This window comes from Acyrthosiphon pisum, chromosome A1 (genome assembly GCF_005508785.2).
Source record: "Acyrthosiphon pisum isolate AL4f chromosome A1, pea_aphid_22Mar2018_4r6ur, whole genome shotgun sequence".
In the NCBI taxonomy this organism is placed as follows: Eukaryota; Metazoa; Arthropoda; class Insecta; order Hemiptera; family Aphididae; genus Acyrthosiphon; species Acyrthosiphon pisum.
In genome coordinates, this window is record NC_042494.1 from 15,653,525 (window position 1) to 15,666,565 (window position 13,041).

Here is a 13,041-nt window from a genome sequence, read left to right on the forward strand (position 1 = left end):
CGTATTTATTTACGCCGAGACGTTAAAAAAAAGAAACTGAAATATTAATAGCGCAAAATCCGTCACAGTGTAATATAAAAGACATCGTGTAGCGTATCGTACATATTAATATGCATGATCAGTGCTCACTGCTCACCCCTATTGTTTTTATTCAAATTTTGATTTTTGTAATTTTCAAATGTACTTAAAGGCAATCGGTATTTTCTAGTACTTACATTTATTTAGGCCATTTACTGAGAGGTGTATTGTTTCGGTACAAATTTTGTTTTGATTAAAACTAATTTACTTTTAAACACCCTTCTCTACTGTGAATTGCTATAAGCGGATATTTTTTAAAAATAATTTATGTATATAAATTTGAATTGGAATGAATAGTTCTGAATTATTTAACTTGTTGTACTAAGGAGTAAGGATAATAGTCATGATAATAGGTTTTACTATAATTTAGCGGCTATATGAATATTTGATGTTAAACCGCCATAGAATATTACTAACCTTAGTACATAAAGGTTAATAGTTATGAAACTACCGAATCAAAATTTTATTAAATGGGATAATTGGAAAAAAAATAAACCGTCTACTAAACCGTTAGAAAAAAGTATGTCCCGAAGAATCCGAATTTGAATAAATTCATTAATTGAGGATAAAATGTGGTGAGCATGTTTGATGAATCATCCTGTATTATATATTATGTCATAGAGGGTGATGACAAAAAAAAAATGTGATCCTTTCCAACAGAATAAATATTATTATCTCTGATTTTTCACGCCCGTCTTAATATATTAAACGCTTTCTCAAAAAACAAATAAGGATCAACGACATTTACATTTTCTACCTAGTAATATTAATTGTAACGGATGCAATCGTATAATATTATAAAGAACGGCAGAGGATATCATTCGCGTTGTTTAATTTTGATTCAAACTCAGGCCCATTTCGTACATATTATCAAGGCTTTTCATTAACGAATTAAAAAGTTTAAGTTAAGTTACTTCTAACTTGAAGGACTGAAATTCGTTCAATTATATTACAAAGTTACTAATTAATTAATTAATTTTATAGTTACGTTGAGTTAATTTTTTTTCTTATATGAAACCCACGGATTTAAAAGATATTTTAATTTTTAATATATACAAATTATTATTTTTATAAAAAAAAAATTTAACTTGAATATTATTCATAGATTATATTTTAATATTATGCTCTGTAAATAATAAATCGTAAACTATTGAAGTGTCAAAAATAATCAAAATAACCAATACAAATACGACGTTACATACATTTCCATAGAAAATTACAATCTCCTCGAACACATTGATTTCAAATCTCTCAAGTTAGACTAGTCAGTTTACCACCAAAGAGATGTTAGGGTCGCAATTCTTTAAAAAACGAACGAAAAAAGTTATTAATTTCCATTAGTAGCGTAAATCGTTGTATATCCACCCCTTCTGTTATTTTCTCCCTTAATATTACTCTTATATTATCTATGGTTTTTACCATATTATATTTTTGTTCTTGTGTAAGGATATTATACTTTTTTCAGATTATAATATTACAGTTGTGTTTCATCGTAGACTTTAAATATTGAATCAAAAATTAATGCTACTGATTTTTAAGTAAAGTTATTTTTTTTCCTATTAGACTATTGTTCCTATTTATCTCATAACCTTTATATTTATTTTTAACTTAAAACTGAACTTACGTTTTTTTTTATATTTACTCGACTTAAAAAATTACAAATACTATAGTTATCTTGCTCCACGTGTATTATAATATATGTCATATATAGTGCACACCTATATGGAATGTAACTGTATTTTCATTGTCATGCTCTCCGTTCGATTCCAGAAAAATGACTTTCGAGACGAGCTTGTATACCACTACGGAACTACCCATACATACACTGTGTGTTGGAAGCCGAAGATTCTTTTCTTCCTTCCGCTTGTGAAATATTCTTGGAATATATTATATTATTTGCTTTACCCCACGCAGCGTATAATATTATATTATAAAACATCTATGTTGTGCAGTTTGGGTTTTTTTCTTCAGACTTACTAAAATTCAGATGAATGCAATATTTTATACGTACCTACCACGACGATTTTCTATGATTACACAAATATACACACACACACAGACACTTAATATAATATGTGTATTCGTGCTGTACATGTCGCTGATGTAGTGAGTAACGAGATTATAATAATAATAATAATAATAATGATTTCGGGGATGATAAAAAAAAAAATCGTATAATATTATTCTGATTTGAAATGAAAAAAATAAAAATGTTTCGCAAAACTCATCCTCGGACCCACATAATAATGCTACTATATACAAATATAATATAATATGTTGTGCAAAATGTGCGGAACTGGCGGACAGAAATGACACGAAAAGTATATGACCGCAGGAACAAAAGAACATAAGACGAAATGACCAAACAAGTTTGGGTCCTCGGGGAAAGCGATACTACGTGTATGCATACAATATTATACATATATTTTTTTTAAAAACTTTTCGTTATTTTTATCACAAGATTTGTATCTCTTGCCCAAATATGATATACATTTTCGCGGGACGGCGGTGAACACTAAAGTGTGATTATGAATTACGTAAGGTCCCCAGACAGCGGACGCCGCCAGAAGGCGGCATATACGCGACGGACGTATATATATAGAGCAGAAATCGCAAACTTTTCGTATTCCTCTCGCTGTCTATGTAAAAATATTATAAAATATCATATTGTATAATATTTTATGCGCCGGCAACCACGTTTTCGTCTTCACGGTACTGTGGTTATTACCATAACGTTTAATTTAAAAACCAAACCAGATCAACCGACCTAACTCGAACATGGAGCATGGCAAAAATGCGTCTTGTGCAGCTCGTTAATTGTACATTATTGTACATCGACAACTCTATACAAAACGTATTTATTATTCATTATTATTATACGTAAGTAGGTGCATGATAATCTTTCGACGAGTTCCTCTAATAGATTTTTATTTTTATTGAGACTACAATCAATCGATGAGAACAATTTGGGCAGATTTCTATGAATGGATTAACTTGTTAATGAGTGACGTTTACTCGTCATAAATATATATACTAGCTGTATGTGATACGAGTCTTGTATGGAAATTGGATCGGCATGAAAAATAAATGGACGGTTTTTATTCAGGTTATACTATATTATATTATCTTTTCAAGCCAATAAAAACGTGATTTGCTTCACCAAAACTGCAGTATGTGACCACTAAGAAAATCTAAATAAAACACGTCGTAATGACTAGTGGTTTTATTGTTGTGGGATTTTTGGTGTTTGCATTTGCCCCTGCCCAGCTCCCAGTGTTGTATCGGAGAGAGAAGAAACTATTATCGTTTTACCAGTTATCGCTACACCGCTTCCCATTAGATAAATGTCGTTGTTTTACAAACTTCTGAATCTCTTCTTAGAGTTCAACTAAGTTATGAAAATATTATATGGATATATATTTAAAAATGGATATATCTATAATAGGTATTATGTAGTTTAATTAAGTTGAATTTAAGATATTTCATTTTTAATACATTTCTAGTAGATGATATTCTCCAAAACGTGATAATTTAAAAATGAAAGTATATGTAGATCGTTGATACACATCTCCTGGATTTGGAAATAATATATCAAATCGAATTTTTGTGAATGCCGTATGGTTTGTAACAACGATAATAATATGATGTACTTATCAACATTACTCGAGACATTTTCGAGGTGAATTTTCTACGAACATCATCAAGTTATAATAATAATAAATAGACAATGTAATACCCAGAGTTGAAGAATATTAGCTTGTAGGTATTATTTTACAATAAATCAGGTGTTTCTGGTGCAACACTTGGAGGTTTCTTCAATGCACACATGACAGAAATATGACCTGCTCATATGACCAAGATCAAAGCATATCCACCCTTCTCGTATGTACAATCACATAATGCTCCAAAAAGGACGTTATATATAAATCAAAAGGCCTTCGACGTTGCTAAATACTGGGTGAAGACTATTTAACATACATTCCAAAATATTACCAGAACAAACTGTGATTTATATCACCTATTATTTTCTATCCAACATTTTATGAATACCTGTTATTATTTATTTTTTGTTTATCATCAAGGTGGGATTTTTGTTTTAGTATTTACTATCGTTTATACTTATGCCTGACTCGAAAAAAAAATACATTTATTTTTTACAGAACAAAATGCGATTTATGAATTTGAAAACAGGTATTTCATAGACAGCACACATTGCCAACATAACCTAATCTAGCTTTTATTAGGTCTGCAGCTATAATATCAATTTGATTTTTCAGCCATCACTCGCTATTATTGCCTACCCATTTTAATCGTCCACAAGTTTCACCTGTTGTAAAAAATTCCCAACGGTATTTTCAAATAGGACGGTATATTTGTACGATGTACGACTATATTGATAAGTACGGTTGGTTAATTTTAGACGAAAATGGTAACACGGCTCGATGACATTGTAAGTATAATCATTAGACGAAACGTCTCATGCCGACCTATAATCGGATCTCATTCGTCAGGTCCGTCATAATATAGTAACACTATCAACGGCACGTCGTTGGTTTATTTCCGACTTCTACGTATAAAATGTCATAGACATCTGTAGTCCCTGACATTAGTTATACACGTGCGAGCACGTTGAAAATAAATAAAAACGTAGATGGTAATAAATTCGGTTGACTGAACGCATTATTCCGCTCAGGTGCCGAAGCGACGAGCGAAAAGAAAAAAAGGCGTATTTTATTTGTTAAAATAATTTATAGTTATGAATTTAATCCTACCGTCTCCTCATTACGTCTTGTTTACTCGATAAATTTGTATTTTATTTTATTTTTTTTATTTTAATCGGCCTTATCTTTTAAAATGTATTTTATGAATAATCTTAGAGTAGCTAGGAATAATAAATAAACAATTTTTTTCATCCCATACATTTTTATTATTATCATTATAAAGTTTTATAAAATATTATATAAACAACTTATTTATTTGCTATTAAAATAACAACTATTAAAAGTAACTTGTTTATCAACTGCTAATCCGTTTACATTGAATGTTTTATATTTTATAATTAAAATCACAATATTGGTTTTATTTTCACTGAAAAATCCTAAGAAAATATTTAATATCAATAATCATTCTTGGAAATCCTGTTTGTATTCCTGTGCAAATATTTTTGATCGTCCTTAATACGGGGTTGTTGAAAAAGTAAAATACTGTTTTAAGTGCAAGTTATTATATTTGTTATTCTGTTCGCTCTATATTGCTCAAAATTAGTGAATATTAGCCTGTCGGTGTTCCGGGTTTTTCTTTATTTCAAACCAATCGATTTACTTCTTACTACAGATTAAAATATAATATTGTATAAAAGTGTTTACTATTAAAGCACAATATATTTTAGATGAGATAACAATATTATTATACGTTTAAATAACGGTATATTTCAGATTATTTCGCATTAGAAGCATAGACTTAGGAAGTATATATATATATGTAAGTATAAGGCCTATGACTAGGAGTAACCTTTACATTTTTTTAAACTATAAACTTATATTTTCAGTAGACTTTATTTACACATCTATCACCACCCTTAATATATATTTATTACCACTTAGCTGGTAATTAAGTACATAATACCATATATACTGATAATAATGTAATATGACATTTTTTTTTAAAATTTTTTTTTTTAATTTATTGCCTAAAAAGTACCGGAAAACAAGACATTTTTTTTTAACAAGAAACAATGGTAGGTTTAGGTATAATGTGTAAAGTACAAACTAAAATAACTCGCCTGAATGGGCTGATTGTTTTAATTTGACGTAAACCTCAAACAACTGGAATTTGTCTTTTACCTGCAGGTACCTAACACATAGGTAATTTTATCGTTTATAAACGAACTCGCAAGACACGCTCGTATTCGGTTCAGGAATTTAATGTTTGTTTCATTCCGGAAAGAAAAAAAAAACATTTTTACAAATTTCCATTCCTAAAAGGACGGGTGTTAAAAAAGGAGAGTAATTTTTACGCGGGTCGAAGGAAACATACTGCGTGGGCTAACATAAATACATCTGATTTCCATAACATATTATATTATTCGCGATTTTTATTCCATTTCGTAGGACTAATAAACGCTTGAAAAAAAAGAACACCATTTTCCATCCACGGCGACGTCACCCACCCGGAGAGGGAGAGAGATGGTTGCCGAGCAACAGGAGACGGTCGACCAAGGGAGGGTGGCGTGGGATTAGGATTGTTCGACTTAGAATTTGTCGCTGGATTTTATGGACTAATTTTAGGATATATGGACGAACTGAGGTGATATTTTAATGATCGACGGGTCAGGTCAGCGATTTCCTGCAAACCGTGAAAGTACAGATTTAACGATACTGTCGTATCCGTGCTTAGAATTATATAGATCAGTGGATCCCTATCGGTGGTATACATACCGTCGGTGTATTGTTAAAAGTTCATAGATGGTCCGCGGGGAAATGTATTTTAAATGAAAATTCTAAATAGTATTAGTAAAAAAATTGTGATTCACCAATCATGATCACCCCCTTTTTTCTTCAATAGTGCAGTTATTCAAAATCTTACTTTTAAATCTATAAATATTCTTAAACCCATATGGCCATATTTATAAATTTTTGACATTTTAATAAATAATTTATTGGATAATTTTACTTTTATTTTTTTTTAGTATCATAATCAAAATTTTAACGAGTAGATTTTGAATTAACCAAAGGTCCAAACCACTCACATAAGTTGTACTGTTTTACTTTCACCACAATACAAAAATTCTTAACAATTTTAAAATATGGTCTAAGTGTAAAGTTAAAAATTTTAATTTGAATAAATTCATTCTTAAATGAAAAAAAATGGCATTGAGAGTGCTAGGTGAATCACTCAGTATATATTGGCCAAGGATGTACACCGAGGTACATTATATTGTATTCCGTACTTTTCACTGAAAGCAGCTGTGAATATTAATAAAGCGGTAAAAGTAATCGAGAACAATAATTTCTGACAATCGACGGCGGAGCATTTTCAAATATTATTTAATTATTTAATCAAATTGTTTAATTTGCTCATAATTATTGCGTTTTAAATAGCTTTTTATTCGGATGGTACGTGAAAATATTCAAAACGTGTAGGTGATAGTGGTAGTGGTACGTGGATATAATAAATATGTCGATAACCGTCAATTTAGATCGACTAGAAGACTAGGTGACCTACAAATTAGCAACGTTTATCTCTCGAATAATGAGGCCTGTGTAGGATGATTGTTTAATTATTATTAGACTAAATCAGACAGGCCGTAAAAAACATTTGATTTTATTTTTTACTTATCCGAATTCTCATAATCGGACAATGTTACTGTGTTTGTGTTCACGGTGGCACGAATATCAAAGACATTTTGGAATATTAACATTTCCGTATACGCATTTTTTTTTTTTTTTTTTTAGACAAAAGAACAGTAGATTTGTACGCATAGCACTGCATCCGAAATACAATGAAACTTTCCGTCCTCAGCTCCCTTGAACATGTAATATGACAAAGGATGAGCCGAAAAAGTTTTCAACTTATTGTGTTTGTCGTACACATAACAAAACGCTTATTTCCGTGTCAACCGTCTTTGGGATAATCTACAGTGCATGCATAACAATGACTTTAATCTAATATCGTGACTTAATAATATTGTATTATGCTTCGTATGAGCATGAATATATTTTTTAAATTATAATATTATTTATTATTTTAAAACCATAAAATGTCGGTAACACGGCTCTATGGGTAGGCAATTTAGCTACACCACTGTCTTGGAGTTGTCAGTTCTATTCCGATATCGCCGGAAGCGCCTTTCAATGCAATTAAATATATTATTATTACGTCAACGGTTTAATTTCAAATATCGCAAAAAGAGTTATCGAGTGAAATGGTATGGACTAAAAATTAATAATAATCGAAAATATTATGTACATAATATTCTAAAAAGCACTAGAAGCGAAATTACAAAATAAAAAATGTATATAGGTACATTGTAAATATTTTTCTTAAACAATAATACAATGCTCGAGATAATAATAATATTTCGTTAACATAATTTTTTTTTTTTTTTTTTGGGCCGGAATACACGTCAAAATATTTCTGGCCAATTGTTCGTAAGGTTTTCGTTGTCGTGGTTACTCATAATTATTATTAACAAAAACATTTTTATGATTTGTAGATTTTTCTTTTAGATGAAAAATATCGAGTGTGCTATGGTTTTTTTAATACTGTAAACTGTGCGTATCATAGATTTAGGTGTTTCGTTATTTATTATGTCTATAAGAAAGGCATCCCTAGGAAACCGTTTGTGACCGTGGTCATCGTTATTTGAGACGGCATACCGGCGCGTTAATTCTCTAGGTTACGTCGTGTTCCGGTGGTCGTAATTCGTCGATGATTATAATAATAATTATTATTGTTGTAATCGTGCGGCCCGCAGAGAAATTTATTCTCGAAATGTGATTTTGGCGCAACATTTATTCATAAGCGCAGTAAAATCCGCCCCGCGAAAGATATACGGTTTCATTTTCACGCCATAAACTTTCCGAAATTAAATCCCGACTGTTTTGTATTTTTTTTTTTTTTTTACCGTAAAAATAGCGATATTTTATTTACCAGATTAGTGAAGAAAAAAACCGTTCGACGCTCGAAAAAAATCCACCTTGGCGCTCGGCAAGTGCAAAAGTCGATATTGTTAAACAGCGAATATGTATTTTTTTTTTTTTTTTCTGTTCGTTTGGCCCGTGAGTTTGTGTTAGTTATATTTATTGAATCGATACACGCAGCTGATATAGTTTTGTTTTTTGTTTTTCATTCAGTAACTATTATTTACAATCTTCGCCTATATACTGGCAACGAGTAAATCTGATGACAAGATAATAATAAAAAGTAAATATACAAACAAAAGTTAATCCAGGGAAAGAAGGGAAACAAATATATATATATAATATCCAACGCAAGTATAGGCGTATTATAGCTGATGATTCAACGCGAATTTTAAAATAAAAATACTCAATTTATTTGTAAAATAGTTACAATGATAATAATTTATATCGTCCAATAAATAAAATCACAGCATTTATAAACGAGTGGAATATTACATTCCAGAAATTCGACGACACTTTCACTCAAATATACATATTATATTGTATTATATTACATATTATTGTATACATATTATACAGGTCTTAAAGTAAGAAGACGTTGATACTGAGTTCTTTGAAACCGATAAAAAAGAGTTCCTCTAACATTTACTTCAAAAGGTGCCAATTAACGCTGGAAACTGACTTCAAAGAATCGTATAATAATATAATGTGTGTGATATAAGTTTAATATTTAATTGCGAAATTCATGAAGAATTATTCGTTTTGTTGTCACTTATTTTTAGATTCTGAGCGGAGCGAGGAAGCTATTGTTTTTACAATGGTGTTTTTTTTTTTTTTTTTATATCCTGTATACAAAATTTCTTCCAGAAGGAGTGTTTCAATTTCAACACATAGTACCTTATCTTTTAGCAAATTGGATCAAGATGGTACTTTAGAGAGGTCATTTTTCGATTTTCTCAATAGTTATTTAATGCCACGGGAAAAACCACCGGAAAATTACGAAAAAAACGCTAAAAATAGGATTTTAATTTCTAACGCTTTGTTTATCACCATAGAAACGAATAAAAAATCATAACATTTTAATATTAATTCAACTTACATGATAAAATAAATAGTGACATCCACTAACCTGCTTTTTTACCTTTATTAATATTAATTTAAGCATTTAGTATTATTATATGATAATATTATATTTTATATTATATTTTATGGTATACATAATATGGTACATTTTACTAGGTAAGGGTATAATAAGGGTATACAATAATGCACCCATATTATATTAATATATTTAAAATAATAATATTCTATCAGCTAATGTTTGTACATAACACTGTCTGGTAATTTCAAAGTATAGTTTACGATTTCCAGAATTGTGATGACGTACGTTTTCCCAGCCACTTACGTTGTAATTTAGCAGTTTTTTTTTTCAAAATATTCAGTGACTATACACATTTCATTATATAGAAACACAATGAGCACGAATTTATAGTTTCGAAGATATTCGTAAGCTCGCGTATAAATGTTTACAGAGCCGGGACCAATATCAAAAAAGAATTTACGTCAACGCCAGTCTTCGGTAAAAAATGTGTACAAATTTATACGAACATCATCGTGAAATTCGAACGAAATCTCTTCCTCGCCCTCCCACCCCCTCAGCATCACTACCAACGGCACGTGAATTCGTGAACATCTACGGTTCTAAATTCGTACGAAATGTCGGTGCTAGTCTTGGAAATTAAGTACTATCTACCTACCTACCTACCTACCTACCTACTCGCATGACTGACATAAAAAAATTTATAAAATGTCGGCCGGAGTCTGGGGAGACGTTACGTTAGATATTGGCTTTTAAAAGTCGGCGCGTCACGAGTCGAATGACAACGACGATATTGACAATGAAAATGTACGGACGCGAAACGGACCGATATCGAACGCGTCGCGTATTATACTCGACTCTCGACATTCATTCACAGTATAATAATAGTGTATAATAGTATAATATATATATATCATATATATATAGCGAAACGGATGAGACATCTGCGGACCATCGATCGGGACCTCGTCGAATCGTATAATAATAATAATATAATATTGCGTATAGTACGGAGCTGTATTTATTTATATTTATATATATTATATTATTATATTTTACGATGTTATCGAGGCAAATATTTAGTTTTCGGTCCGCGTCGCCGTCTTCGCGTTTTCCGATCGCCGTCGTACACCGACGCCGCCGAACCGCCCCACGCGCCCTCTGCACACGACAATATAATAATAATATCATTTTTGTCGCGCGAAAGTCGCACTCGCCGTTTACTGTAGCGAATATTCTCGGAATATACTCGTAAAATAACGCGCAACACTCGCACGGTAGCACGTTTCGTTCGAAATTGGATTTCGTTTCGACACGCATATTACGATCGTCACCCGGCAGTCTTCCTAGGGTAGCCGATGTATAATATATCATATAATAATTATATATGTTATAATAATATATAATAAAATTCTACAGCAGTGTTTTCGTTACGTATATGACGTAATACATCTAATAGAGTTAACCGTTTTAAGTGTCCTAGATATATATTTGTGTATTATGTCTTTCGAATTCTTCGATATCGTATCGAGATATATATATGCGTCCGTGTTTTCTGCGTATCTTTTATCCGTCTTTTTTTTATGCGAAACGTCTAAAGCGACGGGTTTTAAAACTCATTGTCAGCCACTCGCACGAAACATATGCCTATGGGCCTTCAAAATAAAGAATAATTTTTCTTCAATAAACCACCCTTTCAATATTTTGATTCATATTTTCTTTACAAAATAATGTCTAAGTTTCATATCTGCCAAGAGTCTTGTGACGGCTCAATTTTTGGTATTATGAAGCTAGAGAAACAAAATATGAAGATTTTTTTTAATTTAAATTTAGTTTTTTTTTAATATTAATTACATTGTTTAATATCTTATTATTACTATTTTATTATAACTAGTGTAACCATTGATGTACCTTAGGTATATCTTTTATTTTATGTCTAGAAGTTAAAATCGAAAACCTATCTAATATCTTCAGCAGACTTGAGACTTGAGAATAGATTCCCGAAGAGGATCAACCTAATCTATAAACTGGTTATTTGATTATGAAAAAAAAAAACAAATCACCAATCGGGTTTGTCACGCGTATTTATATATCGAACATCAAAATATAATTTAAACGCCCACTACATATTATATATAGGTATAGTAGGCAATACAAAAAAATGGCAAAACATAATAATATTACAATATAGTATTATAATAATAAATAATAACCACTGTTGTTACGGTTACAGTAAATATGTATTGTCCATAGGTATTGTCAAAAAAATAAAACTAAAATCCAAATTGGTTATTACTTATTACGATATATTGATATTGTATTTATGTGTGAAGTCTTATCATATCTCGACAAATCGGTCATCGCGATGAGCATCGCCACTCTAATATTTGAAATAATTGCATCCGACATCTGACACGGCAGCAGTGCATCAACTAGAAAATTCTGTTTATGTATTTATCTAATTGTAATATATTAATATATTTTTTTTATTTTTTACACAAACCAACCATAAACACGCGCAGTACTATGTAAGGTACATAATATAATAATTATTATTATTATTACCTACATATAATATAATAGTTAATAGAATATTTCGTTTAAATTAAGCAAATTCCCATTCCCAAAACATATCGTCCTTGGGAGAGGAGATTAAATTGTTCTTATATGATAGTACTATTATCGATTATTTTTTTCTTTATTATATCCAGTCGAGTTAAATAAAAGAAACACACATAATGATACTATAACAATAGTCAATTTATATTACACTGGTGTCTGGTATACATGATACAAATATAATATTTATCTGCAGTTGTTCAGTCATTATTAAAATGACAATAATTTCTAACTTTAACATTATCAGACAATTGTAATCTCAATGATAAAAAGGGAAAACATGCTCAAAAGTTCATTGTAAACTTTCAATATTGAAATAAATAATTTTGAATTTTATACATGGGTAAGTAACTACATTATACTGGGTGATTCTTTTATCATTGAACACTCATTATTTCAAAAAGTGTACATTTTTTTGCAATAATGAGTCTTCAGTGATAAAAATATCACCCGGTTAGCTAATCAGAAAATGTAACACATTAGGAAATTTTATACTCTTGACATATTTGTGAGTAACAACTGAAGTGCATTACATAATATTCAGAGACGCGTTTTGGAGTTTGACGTCCTAGATAAAGATTAGATGTCACCCATATTAGGTCC